This window comes from Schistocerca americana, chromosome 3, assembly GCF_021461395.2.
Source record: "Schistocerca americana isolate TAMUIC-IGC-003095 chromosome 3, iqSchAmer2.1, whole genome shotgun sequence".
NCBI classification, from domain to species: domain Eukaryota; kingdom Metazoa; phylum Arthropoda; class Insecta; order Orthoptera; family Acrididae; genus Schistocerca; species Schistocerca americana.
Genome location: NC_060121.1, coordinates 163,795,489 through 163,816,222, shown reverse-complemented (window position 1 = coordinate 163,816,222; position 20,734 = coordinate 163,795,489). Strand labels below are relative to the sequence as shown.

Here is a 20,734-nt window from a genome sequence, read left to right as displayed (position 1 = left end):
GCAGTTGTCACCCTGCCCGAGCGCTCGTTACGTCACCATCACCCATCCCCAGCCCCCTCCAGCGCCTGCGGTCGACGTTAATCACACTCCACACGTCCCCGGCGGCGGGTTCTCCTTCGGTCCACTGGCGCAAGAACTGGGCGCGCTAGTCACGTTCACGTCTCGTGTGTCTGTGACGTGAGAACTACCGCTCTAAAGTTTCATTCCAATTCTTGCATTTCTTCTGCTTTCGGTGAATACATATATGGTAATAACGCTTAACATGATCTCTCATATTTGAGATTTGAGCTCAGTTCTCATGCTTGCACAAAATAATAATGAATTAAGGGTGCCAGCCGGGGTGGCCGAGCGGTTCTAGGCGCTACAGTCTGGAACCGTTACGATGGCAGGTTCGAACCCTGCCTCGGGCACGGGTGTGTGTGATGTCCTTAGGTTACTTAGGTTTAGTAGTTCTAAGTTCTAGGGGACTGATGACCTCAGAAGTTAAGTCCCATAGTGCTCAGAACCATTTGAACCATTTTTGAATTAAGGGTGCGTGGCCGTCCTCCCCAGCAAGCACAGAAATATTTGTTTTGTAAATACAAACCGTCTTTTCTTTACTGCACTGTATTTTGTTTCTCTCAGACGCGTTTCGCCGTTTTCACTTTAAAGCATCATCAGTAGGGTCTAGAATCATATAGTTTTGTTTTGATATAAGTTACTGGTAGGTTATATAAGAGTTCATGTCTCATTTTTATGTATATAAATGATTACTTACAGTTCCTCGCGTGTTTGGTTGGCACCTGCGTTTCTATTCGTCTAGTCACATGCTGCATATGATCAGTTGGGAGGAAACTCAGATGTCACTGAAGATGCCTTAAAGTGAAAAAGGCGAAACACGTCTGAGAGAAATAAAATACAGTCCAGCAAGAAAAGGCGGTTTTTAAGAACAAAACAAATACTTAAATTGTTGATTTTGCTTTAATACCGAAACATGTTTCACCACAGTTGCGGCATCCTCAGTGGGATTTTTTCATTTATTTTTCTGAAATACATACACACAGACTGTATGTGTTGTGTACAGATTTTAAGTATTTCAGAAAAATAAAAGAAAAACCTCACTGAGGAGGCCACAACTGCGGTGAAATATATTTGGGCATTAAAGCTAAATAATAATTTATGTAGTTGCAGAAAGGTGGACTCATCCTTAATTCATTATTGCTTAACATAATGTCTACATCCACATCCTTAATCTCTGAAGAGTATCGCAGAGGGTACTTTCTATTGTGCTCTTCCCGTTATATTCGTTTACGGAACACGGGAAAAATAATTTTTTAAATGCCTCTGTGTGGGAAGTAATTAGTCCATTCTTCTCCTCGCGCTCACTATGGAAGTAATACATAGTATATAGTGAGCTGCAGTACACTACTGTTTGAGAATGCTTCAACACCAAGAACGGGACATGCGATTAAAATTAAATTTATTGCACAGATTAGGGATATCACAACGCACAAATGATTAGAATTAAGGAACTATGTATGTGCTGTGATCGTGAGAATTCAGTATGGTATGTATCCGCCACAAGCTGCGATCAGAGCATCTAGACCAGGCGCAGCTCCTAGTTAAAGGCACTGAGGTCGTGCCTCCCAAAAATAAATATAGAAATACACTTTTCAATAATAGAATACAGATTTTAAATTTTCAGGACGCGTTTGCAACATTTGTCTTGCGAATTTACATAATGAAAGTTGAAAGTATCTAATGAAAAAATATTTAATGATGGAAAATTTTGGAAAGTATCAAATAAAATGAAAATTACTTAATTTGGAAATTTCTAATGAAGGGAGCTTTGAACACTGACAGTATTAAATGCAACTAACCTTATCCCATAAATGCACACTTACAATGGCTATACATTACGTGACGAGAAAATTTTCATGTATAATTTATTTCGCTGCATACAAGGGAATCCCTTTCGAAATGAGATCTGTAATTAGACCCTGATAATAGCTTGCCTGAACCACACACTCGGTTCTGTTCTGTATCAGTGTAGCTGCCAATGGCAATACTGTTGTAACATAATAAGCTGAAAGAGAACAGCGCTGTGTTGCATGCTCTATAGTTTGCCAAGAAAGACAACACACTATCCACTCACAGTTCTATTCATTTGCTAACTATGCTTTTAGTGCTCGCTGCATTCTTAATGTATTCAAAACGTATGATATTTAAGAAAAGGAAGAGTCTGATTATAAATGAAAAATAAAATGAAATCAGAACATATATAATATTCACAACATTGAAAATCTAACATTTAACCTCTTGTAATGACATTTCTCGTTCTTTTTAATCCTATCACATACACCAAACAATAGCAAGTATAAAAGAGCTATCAGTTTTACTTTTAAATTATTTATTCAAAATCTCTTCTCAACTGACACGAGTGAATGGAACTTGCTAACACCCAGGACATATGACTGAACAATTATATCCTTCACCTAACGCTCTAAACCAGTGAAAAATGAAATTTAACGAACTACAATAATCGCTAAATGCACACAAAGCAATGCTACAAATACCTTTTGGCTGCTGAGTCGTTTCTGCGTCAAAATCAAATTACAATAATCTTTACTCCAATAATTTTCAATTCTTAGCTATTCTCGACTTTTCAAAATTTCTCATTTTCAAAAGGGAACGATTTCCTGTGAACCAGAGCTCATCAGCTAAGCCGACCGATCACCGTTACCTCTCGCCCAAGACTCGACTACGACTTGCCCTCCCCCCTACTGCTGCTCTGCCAGACCGTGCGCTACTTCACTCAACAATGCTTTTGTCTATACTCAAAGATTCTGTATCCTTTCAAATGTCGAAGCCTTACTAATACATCTATGGAAATTTTAAAGTCCTTACAATCGATCTGTAATACAAACGGCTGAAGAAACTAGTGCTAAGGAAAGTTGTCTCAGTAAATAGATGCATTAGAGCAAATCCACACATTACAAATACAGTCGCCACACTGTTTTTATAAGTAGAATTTTTTCATTATTTAAGTGGCAATTAACGTGTTTCTCCAAGATTATTCTATAACACAAGTCAAATTGATCTATAAAATTTTCCTATGTCATATCAAGTAGGTGGCTTTCTCCTTAGACGAACCTTTCACAGTTTTTTGAGCTTCTGATATCGACTGACCTTTTTCGAACAGTCGGTAGATAAAGCTGTGCCGTGAAATACTGGTTAAGCTCTATAAAAGAAGTTTACAGGCTAGGCGTCTACAGAGTAGGGATCTTATAGACTTGCTAAAGGCTTAGCTGTTTCAGTCTAGTAGTCCTACATCATGTCTACGTCATGTATAATTCACAAGCAAGTTTTATTGACGCCCATATCTGGTACGTTTTATACATAGTTTTATATTATAACTTACATCCTATGAATAAAAGCTGTTTCAAAGCACTAGCACATTCAGGATCTCTTGAAAACGCTTCGTTATTTGTACAATTTAATGTAAGAAAATGACAGGATAAGTGCCATTGGTGGTTAATGGCTTTTCGTATTTCGTTGTTTCGGTATTATATCTTTCGTATTATGAATGCATGCCATTTAAAGGTAATGGCGCGTTGAAGATGTGTAAAAAATGTGTCATTTTTGGTACGATTTGTTATAATTAATTATCACTTAATGACATATAGGCGAGATCACAGTAATGTGGTGGCTTTAGAGGTTGACCGCAGAGTAACAGAATTAAAATTCATGGTTTGGCGTCCTGCAATCTTTAAATCTTTTAATTCACATTCGCGCTTCCTAAAGAATCCTTTCACTTTCTTATTAATTTAATAGAAGTATATTCTGCAATATTAGATGTTACGTACGGTACATGTTTGAGCTCTCTTTCTCAGGAGAGAGTTTATTCCATTGTGTGAACATGCTAGAGAAAAAGGGCTGGCGGCACATTGTTTTCTGCGTCACTGCTTGATCCGATCACAATTCGGAATTTATTTATTCATCCAAAAATCACAGCACAAGATTCGCGCTGTCACGGAAACATCACTTTTTCATCGTACGAGCTCGTAAACGCCGTGGACTGATCACTCAAAAAACGTTAAACGTCTCACATTTGAAACTGAAAACACAGAAAACATTAAACATGCAGCGGAGCTAAAATATGCATCATTAAATATCTCTCCAATGCGCGTTTTTTTGGTACGATTTGTTGTGACAAAGTAGCGGAAAATCTGCTAAATATGCTACCTGTAGATCTTATACTGGAGCCGGCCTGGGTGGGCGAGCGGTTCTAGGCGCTACAGTCTGTAACCGCGCGACCGCTACGGTCGCAGGTTCGAATCCTGCCTCGGGCATGGATGTGTATGATGTCCTTAGGTTAGTTAGGTTTAAGTAGTTCTAAGTTCTAGGGGACTGATGACCTCAGAAGTTAAGTACCATACTGCTCAGAGCCATTTGAATCATTTTTAACCATCTTATACTGGAGTTATATTTTTGGTGTTATTTAGTAGCTGTTTATGAAACATAAAGACGATACAGTATGTAAACTTTTGGCCACAGTATGATATTTCCGGCCGCCGCTGTGGTGTCAGACTGATGTGTTGCATAGCCCAAGGTCTGGGTAAGTTCAAATCGAAGCCTTCCACAATACTGAAACTAGCAGCCGCGCCTGGTCTAACATTACGGCATGGAATTAAAGAGGACCTCGATATCCTGTTGTAGAACACAGTTGTTGCCGTGCAGTTTGTAGTTACAGTCACGAAGCTTCGGCAGTCGTTGCAGGAGGACCAGGAGGAACAAGCTACTGGCCACCCACATGACAGACATGTTAGATGGACAACATGTCACACGAACGTGCAGGTCAGGGAATCAGTGAAATATGTTCCTTCTTCGAAGAAGGTTTGCACATTCCTGTGGCCAGGAATTGTCCAGTTGAATTGTGCAATGTAGAGCTGCCTGCAGCAGGGACAGAACGTCGGTCTCTAAAGTCTCCCTGCTGTAACGGTTGCTGTTCATCCTACCATCACCGTGCAGGAGGCGAGATCGCGTTTTATATCCAATGGTTCTCCAAACCACCACATTTTCTTTTGCCAGCTATACTGCTCAACATTGCAGCCTGCCCATTTGTGTTCACCACAGTAGCCCATCACTGTAGAATATGTTGTACTGGGACTGGGCCGAAAACACTACACTCTGCCTTTCAGGAAACCACTAACGGCGTCTACGTGCCCACTGTAGTTTGATGCGTTGTTAGTTTCTGGAAAATGGGAGTCAGCACAATGATGCGTGGTCGAACCGCCGACACAGACCTGTAGACATCCGACTATGAATCACGCTGTTTTTCAGTTACGGCCATGAAGACACGATAGCGGTCGAAACCTCTTGGCAGATTAAAACTGTGTTCCGGACCGAGACTCGAACTCGGGACCTTTGCCTTGCCCGCGAAAGGCAAAGGTCCCGAGTTCGAGTGTCGGTCCGGCACACAATTTTAATCTGCCAGGAAGTTTCATATCAGCGCACACTCCGCTGCAGAGTGAAAATCTCATTCAAGATAGCGGTCAGCCGCCGCTGTGGTCACATAGTGCAATCCCGTACCCGCTGGTCGCTATTGGTGCCACACACACACACACACACACACACACACACACACACACACACACACACACATCACTGTTGCAGCAACGTGTTCTTCACAATCAGGAATGTGACGCTAGGACAAAACCGTTCCCCAGAGACTAGTCATGTGCCCCATTCACTCACACGCTGATATTGCGCCCTTTGACGTCTACGAGGTGTACTGTCACTTGCATGCACGTTTCCAGCTCGTTGCACTGCTCTGCAGTGAATCAGTGTGGCGTACACCGACCTGTCTGGTCACACAAAAGAGGGCGCTGCTGGGCCCAGCCGGCCGAAGTGGCCGTGCGGTTACAGGCGCTGCGGTCTGGAACCGCAAGACCGCTACGGTCGCAGGTTCGAATCCTGCCTCGGGTATGGGTGTTTGTGATGTCCTTAGGTTAGTTAGGTTTAACTAGTTCTAAGTTCTAGGGGACTAATGACCTCAGCAGTTGAGTCCCATAGTGCTCAGAGCCATTTGAACCATTTTTACTGGGCCCACGTGCACCCCAATCCCTCTGCAATCTTCATCACTTATTATGGTTCCACTCTTCTACACATCCTCGGATTTTAAAGATTTTGACCATTCCTGTTGGCTGTTGCGATTTTCACAAGCAATAGTGTACATTCCTACGTTTCTGGTTCTTGAAACTTTGCAAGTGGGCTTTTGCCGGATTTTTGACATCTGTGTTCAAGCGCTCAAACAAACTTGTGAGTCGGTTCGTCGCCGATCTGAAAGTACGGTACAAGAAATCCATTTCTGCTAGGGCTGCAGTGAGACAAATTCACCGCATTGATTTCTGCATACTCGTGTCATACGGGTGTCGTACTGCCTTTCAGCGCCATTAGGCTGCTTGGTATATTTCATATTTCAAGGCAAAAATACAAAGCAAATAATTTTCTACTACGTTTTGTAAGGTTAGAATCTAAACATAGAAAATGGACACTAAGCAGGCGTCGGAAGTCAGCTTCTTAGGCTACTTCTTCAAGCGTGTTTGATGTATTTTGCCAGACTTGTAGCTCATTTTATTATCTAAAGAAAATGAATTTTGCAGCCATCAGCTGTACATATTCAACTTTATTCTTTAACGGTTTCCGTCTTTACAACCACCTTCACTGGAAGACCCAACAACAACAGAACATACGTACTTTACACAGACGAAAAACGAGAAAGCTATCAGAACTATACTTACGTACATCAAGACAGTCAGTACTTACAAAACAGTTCATCAGACGGATCAAAAATACATACTACTCAAAAATGACTCACTAACATACCAAATACAGCGATATCGCACAGCAGTGTGGAATGAACATAATTTAGCCAATATCACAAATCGCACAGAAAGGTCGGGTAAAGGCTACTAACAGTCATCAAAAGCGCATGTAACCTAAGACCAGCAAAGAGTCTAATATCGAAGAGTCGAAACATATGAAGATTTGTAATAAAGTCATTAGATGAAGTTAGCGAGTGCAATTGATACAAGACTAGTTCATTGTTGGCAACATGTGGTTGCTATCAACAAGCCACATACAATGAGTATAGCATACGGGGAACAAGACTAGATGACGCTACATCGTAAACCATGACAGTCAGATAAGTCGCAGAGTGTAAAAGTGATGTTTTGCAAGACACATATTTTTTGGTATAAAAACAACATTATATAAAAGACATTTGTAGATAGTAATTGCACTATAAGTTGCCACCCAAGTAAGGCAAGGGCGTAATCCTGTATTTTAAAAAAAATATTCTGCTCATTACAAAAGATCAAGTAACGAACGTAATGCATAATGAATGTGAGCTGTGCCATCAGGTAGCAAACTCCATAACTGAACCATTATGTAACATTGTCATTACAGAAAAAAATACCAGAAACATCGAGTGTTAGCTGCAGTCAAATAAACGTCTGTGTATATAAGGCCACAAGTTCTTCTTACAATTAGAGAAAATAACGTTATCAGGAAACTGAATGAGACAAGTGAATGGTAAAATTATACACATCCTATCCTACTTCTCTCTCTCTCTCTCTCTCCACCTCCTCTTCCCCTCTCCAAGTCCATACCCCATCACTGTCTATCTCGTCTCTCAGACACTAACTTATTATTATAACCAATCCTTATTCCGTAATAATATATTAATCACGAGTTTACAAGCCATTAACGCAACTTCAAAATTGAACATTAAAAGAGACTGTTGGTTCATTGCACATCAACATTATTATTCACACATAAACTGCATACTAAAGCAGAAATAATATATACAACAGAAACAATTTATTTGACTGCGAGAAAGAAAAAAAAAAAAAAAAAAAAACTGCGCATTGTCACAGCAGAGCGCAGCAAAATTTTCTTTCTCGCAATGAAGTTTTAACAGGAAAACTGTACATTAATTCCTAAAAGTCAGTAGATCCTATATCCGTCTGAATGTGTTATTAGAGTATCGTGTAAAAATCTGAAGTAAATCAATAAAGAACTTATTGAGAGTTTTGGTAACAAAGTATCCCTTTTATATATTACCTACATATTTTAAATAATGTGTGGCCTATGTCCTTTCGTACGCCCATTAGAGTACCGTATAAAAATTCGAAGTAAATCGGTCTAGTACTTTTCGAGATTATTGGGCACAACCTTTTACCTTCGTATGTTACATAAATATTCTACAGTTCTCATGATTTATAGCTTATTTACGTGCGATTATTACAGCATTACGTAAAAGTTTGGAGGAAATCGGCCAAGAACTTCTCGAAATTTTTTGGTAGCAAAGTTTCCCCTTTATTTATTACATATGTATTAGTATATTTAAAAAGTAGCCTATGTATATGTGAACGATCATTACACTGTCGTGTAAAAATTTGAAGTAATCGGTCAAGAACTTTTAAAGCAAAGTTAGATACAATAAAATTTATTGCCACAGCCAATGGCTACAATCCAGTTCTTATTGACCACATCTTTCACAGGAAACAAAAACGGAAAATTATACCCCTCCTCTACGCCCCACCTGCTTCCCCATCCACTATCTGCAAGAAATGGTGTACACTACCATTTCTAGGTGAGGTATCACAGATTGTAGCCAAAGCACTGAAATCCTGCAAGTATAGGCTTTCCTATGATGTCAGGAACACGACAGCCCACTGTGTTTTTAATGGTAAAGATAAAATACAGTTATTAGCCAACAGTGGGGTATACAAAATCACCTGTTCTGATTGTGACAAATTTTACATTGTTTAGGCAGGTAGAGACATAGCAACTAGGCTGGCTGAACATGAACGCAGCTGGAGGTTGCAGAATTCAGACTCTGCATTTGCTGAGCATGTACTGAGTGAGGGTCACAACTACCAGCCAGGGTCCCACGTACTTCACATAGCAAACAATGGCCATAAACTCAACCTGCTGGAAGCCCTGGAAATTAACAAACATCTTGCTCACAGTCCAGATCTAATCCTAAATGACAGCTCAACACTTCCCCTCTCGTAAACTTCATATAATCATCTCTGTTGTTCTTTACTTACCACACTGTCTCTTCCTACATATTCCCATTTTCCTGTATTCATTAAGTTCTTTTGTTTTGCTGAAGTTGTCTTTGTATTCCATGTAGACTGTAGTTTCAATAGTTAAGGCGTTCTTTTAACTGGTACTTGTATTACTGTCCATGTTTAACACCCCTTGCAGTTGTCTAATCAAATATTGGTCCTATTTTACTTTGTTCATTTATTTAATGCAAACTGTTACACAGTCACTGTTTTGATTATAATGTTAATGTTAAAAAGGAGTATCACCACACTCTCAAAGACTGCATTTACTGTATGTTCCCTCAAACGCCTCTATTTTCCTGCATTTATTTATTTCTGTTTATCTTATTGATATTGCTTAAGTTCCTTATGTATTCTGGAGTTACATTGATAATTGTCTCTTCTTTTAATTGGTTTGTGTATCACTTTCCATGTTTCATACCTCCTGATGTAGCCTTGTCTAGTACTAATTTTATTTTATTTTATTAGTTTTGTTTTTTAATAGGAACTGTTATGTAGGCATGCTGTTCCTATTTTGTGATGAAAGTTTGCCTGTCTACTCCATTGCTATTTATGTTCTACTCAATTTTTACTTTTTCATTGCATCACCACCACGCTGTCAAAGATATTACTTACTGTATGTTTCTACTTCAGTCTAGACGTGTTACTTCTCGTCCAATGTTGTTTGCAAACATTGTAACTTCTTTGATGATAATACTCAGTAAATGTCTGTAGATGGCCTTATAAGCCGAAAACCCGTTCACAATATAAGTAATATTGTAGAACAAAAGCAAACTGGTGCTTCTCGTTTATTAACTTTTCGAGAGTTTTGGTAATAGTGTTTACTCTTTATACTAAACAGTATGTGGCATAATTCTGTCCGAGGGCTGAGTATAGTGCAAAAATTAGGAGTCAATCGGTCAAGTACTTTTTGAGATTTTCGGTAGCAACATTAAACAATGACCTGTCCGTATACGATGGTTGCCCAGAAAGTAAAGTACCGCATTTCTTTTCTTCAACAGTTCTTTGTTGAATATAATGAGAATTACACATATTGAATATAATGAGAGTTACACACACGAAAGAATGATGTTTTATCTGCACACCCAAATTTTTTCCACCTAATCTCCATTCCGTTCTATGGCCTTCCTCCAGCCTGAAACAAGTGCGTGTATGGCCTATCGGTACCAACCCTAGTCCTGGTGGCGGAGCCAGTGCTTCACTGTGTGAATCAACTTCTCATCTTCCTCCAAATGTCTTCCACAAATGGCACCCTTTAATGGCCCAAACAAGTGGAAGTCCGAGGGGGCTAGTCCGCAGCTCGTGGCCTCGCGGTCGCGTTCTCGCTTCCTGAGAACAGGGTGCCCGATTCGATTCCCGACGGGATCAGGGATTTTCACCTGCCTTGAGACGACTGGGTGTTTGTGTTGCCCTCATCATTTCATCATCATGAAAGTGGCGAGACTGGACTGAGAGAAGGTTGGGAATTTGTACGGGCGCTGATAACCGCACAGTTGACCGCCCCACAAACCAAACATCATTATCATCATCATCGAGTGGGCTAGGTCAGGGCTATCAGGTGTGACAGCCGTGGACGGTATCCCCCACCACTGCAAATCGTGGAGCTCCGCCGAACCGCCTTCTGATCATCTCATTCTCCGTGCCTACCGACTAATCGTACTTCTCTCGACAGCAGATGCTCCATAGACATTGCAAATCCGTGAATATTTACCACAGTTTCTTTCTCTGCCGTGAGCAATTCAATGACGGCACGTTTCCTATAATGTACACCTACAGACATCATTTTGAAACAGTCCTGCAGCTACGCTATCTGTCGGAAGTGACAGAAACTGTTGTGGCGTAGTAAGACAACCGCGCCACTCGGAAGTAGCCGAAAGGCACGCGTTAAACTCACGCAGGCTAGAGATAGGCCTGAAATAGGATACGTAATGAATGCTATAAAGAAAAGTACGTAGCTGCTGGAATACTTAACTTTAATCCATCCTTGTTGTACATCGCTCTTGACGATTTAAGTGAGACTCTATAGATACATGCAATGTCACTAATGGCGCCTTGCTAACTCGTAGCCATTGACTTAGCTGAAGGCTATTCTAACTATCTGCTCTGCAAATGAGCGAGGTTTCGACAGTGTGCATCGCTAGCTACGTCGTCCGTACTACTGGGGCGAGTGCTAGTACGTCTATCTAGACCTGCCGTGTGGTGGCGCTCGGTCTGCGATCACTGACAGTGGCGACACGCGGGTCCTACATGTACTAATGGACCGCGGCCGATTTAAAGCTACCACCTAGCAAGTGTGGTGTCTGGCGGTGACACCACAGAAACTTGGTGCGCTCACTCAGAAGACTTCAGATAATACATACGTAACGTTTCGCATTCGTAGCATTGTTTCTGGCTGAGAAAAAAAAATGCGGTGCGTTCCTTCTGGGCAAACCTCTTAGTAGTACAGGTAAAGACAGTCATTAGAGTTTAATAACAAAATATGAATGTAAACAAAATTTAGATTTCGGGCTACGGATGATATAAAGAATGGGTATGACTGACAAGTTAGACCTATAACTCAAGATATGTACTGTCTTGTAACAATGCGCTACCCTTTTTGCATAATGTTCTTAGAGTGTGGCGGCACGTGTGACTGACTTTCTGAAATCCCTGCCTCATTACTTGCTCCTTCTTCTCTCCGTATATCTTTTCTGTCAGTGTGTCTCCTCTTCCTTTCCTTGTCCTAGCCTGTTAAGATGGCAACAACTTCTCAGTTTTTTAACACATGTTCGTTCCTGGCATTTCATTACTAATTTTCCTCATGTCCTAATCAGGTTTGTATTCCTTGACCTGCAATTTTGGTTAATCTTTAAGTATCTTAACCGCCATAGAAATCTCCATCTCTTTCTTCCCTGTCGCCACGTGAAATCACTGGATCAAAAATGAAAGATAAATATAATCCCAGTACCATATCTATTCTCCAGACAAGTTTCACAGCATCTTAAATTTTCTCGTTGTCGTCCTGAAACGCCTTACATATTTAGCGGAGAAGCTAAAGAACGGACTAGAAATGACTTAAAATTTTCATTCCGACCGACTCTTATTAAACAAAATCGTAACATAATTTGCAGTATGAAGGCAATTTAGGTAAGGGTACATTGCATTAGTTGAAGGATATTACCTTTATTGTGATAGAAATAACGAGGGCCCTTTTTCAGAACTGTAATATGTGGTCTTAAACACAACTGTCGGTCTGGCAGTTGTACGTGCGACTGGATTTCCCATTTGCAAGGACGACATTTTAAAAGGGTCATAAGAGGTATTTTGTGCCGGTTTGTCGACCACTGTACTTTGCGTGAGTCAGGCGTACTCCGTTTTTAATTACGAGAAGATTTTAAAAGCCTCTGCAATGGGCTTTTAGCTGTGAAGCACTCCGAACGCGGGTAACTCGGTGTGGCCCACAAGGCAGGAAAAAAAGGTGCCTCTTGGTAACGTGGGTGTAGTCCACGAAGCAACAATAAAGCAGAGTGAAAACTACAAGTAGTAACACCAATGGGGTGTTGCTAATCAGTCGAAAGTGATAAGAAAACAACTAAAATGGGTCAATTAAGAGCGTTGAAAATGATATATAGATACAAAAGCACGTGCTTAAAGAAAACGCCTTCTGTAATGAAGATCTTCAGCTACGATGGTCGAAACGATAAAGAGATAAGATACAGATTAGAAAGGGATCTGTAACGTTACATGTAATATTTCTACAAATCGTTATTTACTTTGTATATTATTTATGAACGGTTCAACCGTTTTTCATGTTCACCATAGGCTGTCAGTATGACATTTCTGGGAAGCTTTGGCATCTGACTATTTCAATGTTGTTACGTCACCTACAGTTTCTCAGTGAAATGTGCGTTGATGTATTCTGACAGAAAAATGTAGCACACACCAAAAATTAATGTAGAGAAATGAAATTTCGGGAATACATTTGCCTAGTTAACATATGTAAGTGATTAATACTGCAAGATCATGGGCTAATGAAATCGCAGTATAAACAAATTGCAAATATGAAGTGCAGGTACATTAACAACCGGTGTACAGCCAGAATGTTGAACATAAGCATGAAAACACGCATTCCTTGCGAAGTACAGGTGCCTGGAGCCATATTCTGTATCGTTCATACCGATTGGTGCAGTAGGTTAACCTCGGTAGTGACGTCATTTTCGGTTCTTTATCCGAGGTTATTATTCTGTAAGCTTCTGAGATCTGTTACCGATTGGTCCTCCTACCGATTTTTCGACAACTGTACCTAGAGGCTCTGGATTTCCGTATGGCCCTCTAGTTCGGTTCAGTGTGATTTATTTACACCTATAGTGCGTTTAAAATGAGTTGCGACTTTTGACAGTTCAGTACGGACAGAGTGGAGGGACACGTAGTTGCCAGCTTGTGCAGGAAGTGTCTGCAAGCGCCGGCCGCGGTGGTCTAGCGGTTCTAGGCGTCAGTCCGGAACCGCGCGACTGCTACGGTCGCACGTTCGAATCCTGCCTCGGGCATGGATGTGTGTGATGTCCTTAGGTTAGTTAGGTTTAAGTAGTTCTACGTTCTAGGGGAGTGATGACCACAGATGTTTAGTCCCATAGTGCTCAGAGCCATTTGAACCATTTTTGAAGTGTCTGCAAGCGACGATGACGCCAGGGCTACTCGGCTCGTAGCCTCTCAGCCGCGCAGGCTGGCCGATCTGCAGTCTTTCTCTGACGATTTTAGAAAAACTATACGTAATAATCTCTGAGTCTCACACACCTTATAGCTTCATTCGTCAGCTTCATGATGAATTACCTATTACTTCGTTAATTGTCCTTCTCCTCCTTTCTGTGCCTGTCCCCTCCTGGGCCACTCTGTCCGTCCATCTCCTCCTCCTCCTCCTCCTCATCCCTTCGCTCTCAACCTTATCACACTCATCCCAAGAGGAGCCTAACGGTTGTTAAGCCCACAGTATTTCTTTCCAAATTGTAACCACTATGCAGGCCGTATTTAATTGAAATCATTCCACGTTTTTGGGATGAGCTTTTTACTCGTGACTTTGCCCGCAGACGCACATGTCAAATATGTTTCAAATATATTTAAAGTATTTCACACGTATCTGTACACAAATTTCACCTGTATGTCTACAGAATTTCGCACTGCAGTTTCCTTTACGCGTAGCTCGATATTTATGGCGTCGTATGTCCTGAACTATATGCTGTACATTGATATAATTTTGCAGGTACATCCGGTGTTATATGTGGCTACTGTTTTCGAAATGTGTTGTGATTAGAGTTAGAAGCAGATAAATACTAAATCAAAACGTCATACATGATTCCACAATTTTTCACACACCTCAGCATTCGACTTCATATCTGCCGGACTGCATGTTTTACATGTTTGTAGGTACATTTAGTGGCAGATGTGGATACTGTCTTCAAAAAATGTTTCTAATGGAGTCAGTAGCATCGAAGTAATAAATTTAAACTTCTTGCTTGATGCGGCAGCTTTTCACGCATCTCATTGTTTACGACGTCTTATCTCCCGTACTAAGTGTCGTACAATGATGTAACGTTTTTGGAACATTCGGTTGTATGTGCGAATAGTGTCTACAAAATTTGTCACGAATAGAGTTAGTAGTAAAGAGGTAATACATTAATTTTGCGGGAGTCGTTAGGGGAAAAAATTTCTGAAACGTTTGAAATTATGTATATAGTTTGCTGTGAGTCTCTAAGTGCTCTCATTCGCATACACTGGTGACTGAAGAATGGGTATTTGCGCGTAGTGGGCTACACTGCTTTTTCACCCCTCCCCACCCCCTTCTCTTTGACAGGTGAGTGGTTCGTACCCCCACAGCGATTCCTTGCAGACCGTAAGTGATATGTGTACCAAGTTTGGCTGATATTGGTTCTGGCGTTAGGAACGTACTTGTATTGTATAAGAAATAGTAGTAAATAATAATAGTGATGCTGTAACTGTTGGTTGGTAATATTTACTGACAAAATGCAACCTAACGCTAGATTTCGTACTTACGGCTATCCTGTGTGGCCGTTTTTTAGTATGATTTAAAAAGAGAGAAAGATTATTAATTGATCACCGATGACTAGGTTCTCAATTGTGTTCATGAGATGTACGGATTGATTACGCGAAGGGGTTTTCTTAATTAACCTTTTGACCCGGATTGCCTTTACGCAATGAGAATCTTCGATGAAAATACCTAAGGGACCTATTTGAATATAAAAATGGAAATGAAAGCAAATTAGTGGAATTTCGTAAGAGAAAGATTAACAGATCGGAAGTTGAACACATTAGTGGTCTCCCAAATACAATCGAGACACAGCGATAAAGAGCGAGCCTGTAACAAAGCTCATATACAATTTTAATATAATTGTTAGTTAGTGAGAGAAAAGAATAACAAAATTACTGCATAGTAAAATATTAGTATATTTTGAACAATTGGCATTAAACTTCTAGACATTTACAAATACACAATAAATGCATGACTTACATCTGATATTTCTTTTATACATGGCGCAGTCCAATAATCGCTGATTTGTCAGTCCGTTCCTTCCAAAAAACTAAATTTCCTTGAGTGTGCGTAAGTACATTATATCCTCACCCAAGTTATCGAAATGTTTGTACGTCGTTTCACATAGTCTTTACACAAAATAAAAATACAACTTATAGTAATGCTATGTAGTACGTCTTAACATGTCGGCGACCAAAAGTACAAGGGATAATGAAGGCTCTAGAATATTTCTTAATAAAAGATGGAGTTTTCTTTCTTCTGTTTCGCAGCTTCTTGCTATCAAGCGCTGCGGCAATGATTTTAAATATCTGCGCCCAGCGGCTCATAGTGTTTATTTAGAGTATTTAAACGCTGGACGAGCGTCTTTGTATAGGCGCACATTAAAAAAAAAAAAAAAAACATTTCGTCTCTTTACTCTCGCGTTGTAACGCTTAGCATTTTTACGAACTACAGCTCGTTGGCTGCCACTTTCTCTTATGACAAATATCTCATATGCAAAGTATCTGAAATCCAATAATATTACATGGTCCATTGGTTTAGGAGGAGATGTGGAACGTCAATATATATATATATATATATATATATATATATATATATATATATATATATATATATATATATATACACTCCTGGAAATTGAAATAAGAACACCGTGAATTCATTGTCCCAGGAAGGGGAAACTTTATTGACACATTCCTGGGGTCAGATACATCACATGATCACACTGACAGAACCACAGGCACATAGACACAGGCAACAGAGCATGCACAATGTCGGCACTAGTACAGTGTATATCCACCTTTCGCAGCAATGCAGGTTGCTATTCTCCCATGGAGACGATCATAGAGATGCTGGATGTAGTCCTGTGGAACGGCTTGCCATGCCATTTCCACCTGGCGCCTCAGTTGGACCAGCGTTCGTGCTGGACGTGCAGACCGCGTGAGACGACGCTTCATCCAGTCCCAACCATGCTCAATGGGGGACAGATCCGGAGATCTTGCTGGCCAGGGTAGTTGACTTACACCTTCTAGAGCACGTTAGGTGGCACGGGATACATGCGGACGTGTATTGTCCTGTTGGAACAGCAAGTTCCCTTGCCGGTCTAAGAATGGTAGAACGATGGGTTCGATGACGGTTTGGATGTACCGTGCACTATTCAGTGTCCCCTCGACGATCACCAGTGGTGTACGGCCAGTGTAGGAGATCGCTCCCCACACCATGATGCCGGGTGTTGGCCCTGTGTGCCTCGGTCGTATGCAGTCCTGATTGTGGCGCTCACCTGCACGGCGCCAAACACGCATACGACCATCATTGGCACCAGGACAGAAGCGACTCTCATCGCTGAAGACGACACGTCTCCATTCGTCCCTCCATTCACGCCTGTCGCGACACCACTGGAGGCGGGCTGCACGATGTTGGGGACGTGAGCGGAAGACGGCCTAACGGTGTGCGGGACCGTAGCCCAGCTTCATGGAGACGGTTGCGAATGGTCCTCGCCGATACCCCAGGAGCAACAGTGTCCCTAATTTGCTGGGAAGTGGCGGTGCGGTCCCCTACGGCACTGCGTAGGATCCTACGGTCTTGGCGTGCATCCGTGCGTCGCTGCGGTCCGGTCCCAGGTCGACGGGCACGTGCACCTTCCGCCGACCACTGGCGACCACATCGATGTACTGTGGAGACCTCACGCCCCACGTGTTGAGCAATTCGGCGGTACGTCCACCCGGCCTCCCGCATGCCCACTATACGCCCTCGCTCAAAGTCCGTCAACTGCACATACGGTTCACGTCCACGCTGTCGCGGCATGCTACCAGTGTTAAAGACTGCGATGGAGCTCCGTATGCCACGGCAAACTGGCTGACACTGACGGCGGCGGTGCACAAATGCTGCGCAGCTAGCGCCATTCGACGGCCAACACCGCGGTTCCTGGTGTGTCCGCTGTGCCGTGCGTGTGATCATTGCTTGTACAGCCCTCTTGCAGTGTCCGGAGCAAGTATGGTGGGTCTGACATACCGGTGTCAATGTGTTCTTTTTTCCATTTCCAGGAGTGTATATATATATGTGTGTGTGTGTGTGTGTGTGTGTGTGTGTCATTTTTGTAGTTTTTATGGATTCCGAGCTTTGCAGATTAATAAAATTTTGTTCAGAATTCTGGAAGTTCTCTTATTCTTTGTTTTCATATATTCTTATTGTGTTGTTTTATCTGTTTCCATATTTTTGACAACTTAAAAGTTTCGTTAACATGTACGGCTGGTTTAATGCCTGAATAGGTCGCTCAGTTACACCATTTTACCAGGCAGCGTGAGCATCCACTCATGGTGACAGGGGCCGACACCTTATTCAAAACTGGCTGCATTAAGGCAAGTTGTCACAAATTCTCCTAAGCGCCCGTGTGGCACGTGATTAATTCGTATACATTTGTTGTTATGCCTCACGCCAATAAACTGGAGTAGACTTTATTGTTTTGGTGGAGCACCGGCTCGTCTCTCTCTATGTTCTCAGCAGGCTTTTCAAGAATGGCGAGGTGGGATCCGTGTTGAAACGTTTTCTCAGGAGATAAATTGCAGACATTTACAAACAATACACGAAATGTGTTCGCAGTTGCGAATATACATAACCATCAGTTGTATAGTGGAATGACGATAACGAAAATTTGTGCCGGATTTACCTCTTATCGCGAGCAGCCGCCTTACCGATAGTCTATCGCAGCACGCTTAAGAACCAGACTCAAACTTCCACATGAAGTCAACCATGTGTCTACAACCTGTACTCGTGCATCCATTATATATATATTCCCGTACAGGGGAGACATTTTACTTGAAAGTCGCTTGCCGGTGTTAGCGGATAAATACGATATTACAGCGCCCGAGTTGTTTAGAAGTATGATGCAATGTTCCTTCCAGCATGTCTCCCCTTTATGGGAATATACATAATGGATGTACGAGTGCAATTTGTAGACACAAGGTTGGTGGCATGTGGAAGTTGAGTCTGTCCGTGAACCGTGCTGGGAAGCCCTAATGGTAAGGTGACTGATTACAAGGAAATACGAGTTCTTGTCCTGTTTCTGCACAAATTTTCTGTGTCGTCATTCCGTTATACAGCTGATGGTTGTCTATATTCGCAACTGCGACTACACGTATTTCATAATGCCTGTAGTCGCCGCAGCGCCTCTTCCTTCGGACATGCATGTGTGTCCGAATTAACATTGCGTCGTAATTCTGAACAACACGAGCACTGCAGTATCGTATTTACAACCAAAGCCTCGGAGAAGTTATCGATCGTTGTGATAAATGTGTTGCGTTGAAGGGTGAGTGTGTAGAGAAAGATTGAAACCACCGTATACATTCATGCTCATAAACTAAGGATAATGCTGATACTTGGTGAAACAAGGCTCTGGTGGGCGGTTTGCGAGTTTAAATCACCTCGGGGTATGACCATGTGGTGCAGCAGTCAACAGACGCAGAGGTGTGTTGGTGCATGTCAGAGTACGGTGCAGCGAGTAACTGTGCAGACGTTATCAGACGTGCTAATGGTGACTGTGTGTTGAAAATGGCTCAAAGAACACATATTGATGACGTTATGGGGTAGAATGCTAGGGCGACTGGAGGCTGGTCAAACACAGCAGGTCGCAGCACGGGCCCTCCGTGTGGGACAAAGTGTGATTTCAGGATTATGGCAACGATTCCAGCAGACAGGAAACGTGTCCAGGCACTACAGTACGGGACGTCCACAGTGTACAACACCACAAGAAGACCGATATCTCATAATCAGTGCCCGCAAACGGCCACGGAGTACTGCAGGTAACCTTACTTGGGACCTTACCGCAGCCACTGGAACAGTTGTCTCCACACAGTCTACAGACGACTGAACAGACATGGTTTATTCTCCCGGAGACCTGCAAGGTGCATTCCACTGACCCCTGGTCACAGGAGAGCCCTTAAAGCCTGGTGTCAAGAACACAGTACATGGTCATTGGAACAGTGGTCCCAGGTTATGTTCACAGACGAGTCCAGGTATAGTCTGACCAGTGATTCTCACCGGATTTTCATCTGGCGTGAACCAGGAGCCAGATACCAACCCCTTAATGTCCTTGAAAAGGACCTGTATGGAGGTCGTGGTTTGACGGTGTGGGGTGGGATTATGATTGGTGCACGTTCACCCCCGCATGTCTTAGATAGAGGAACTGTAACAGTCAGGTGTATCGGGACGTCATTTTGCACCAGTATGTCCGCCTTTTCAGTGGTGCAGTGGGTCCCACCTTCCTCCTGATGGATGATAACGCACGGCCCCACCGAGCTGCCATCGTGGAGGAGTACCTTGAAACAGAAGATATCAGGCGAATGGAGTGGCCTGCCTATTCTCCAGACCTAAACCCCATCGAGCACGTCTGGGATGTTCTCGGTTGACGTATCGCTGCACGTCTTCAAACCTCTACGACACTTCAGGAGTTCTGGCAGGCACCGGTGCAAGAATGAGATGCTATACCCCAGCAGCTGCTTGACCACCTGATCCAGAGTATGCCAACCCGTTGTGCGGCCTGTGTACACGTGCATGGTGATCATATCCCATATTGATGCCGGGGTACATGCGCCGGAAACAGTGGCGATTTGTAGCTCATGTGTTTCGGGACGGTTTTCTCAACTTATCACCAATACCGTGGACTTACAGATCTGTGTCGTGTGTGTTCCCTATGTGCCTACGCTATTAGCGCCAGTTTCGTGTAGTGCCACGTGATGTGGCACCACATTCTGCAATTATCCTTAATTTATGAGCGTGAGTGTAATTTGAGCGTCGCCCCTAGATTTTTTCGGGCGACAACTGAAACATTATGTCTACCACTCGTAAGTATATCGATTAATCCTTTTCTCGTCTCATCACAGGAGGAAGTGTATCATAGTAATGTGCCGTCGACGACGAACTCATTAGAGACAGAGCACAGTTTCGAAATGGGAAAGGATGAAGTTTAAATCGTCAGTGACCTTTTAAAAACTACCTCCCGACATTTGCTTAAAGCTGTTTAGGGAAATCAAAGAAAACGTAAATCTGGATGGCCGTACGGGAATTTGAAGCGCCGTCCTGCTGAATGCTATTGCAC

The 20,734-nt window shown here is 42.3% G+C and overlaps 1 protein-coding gene across 1 annotated transcript in view; it reads left to right on the top strand.

Annotated features, from left to right (window-relative positions):
- Positions 1-20,734, top strand: part of LOC124605946 (sodium-dependent neutral amino acid transporter B(0)AT3) — a 538,536-nt gene that overhangs the window by 69,671 nt on the left and 448,131 nt on the right. The window lies entirely within an intron of this gene.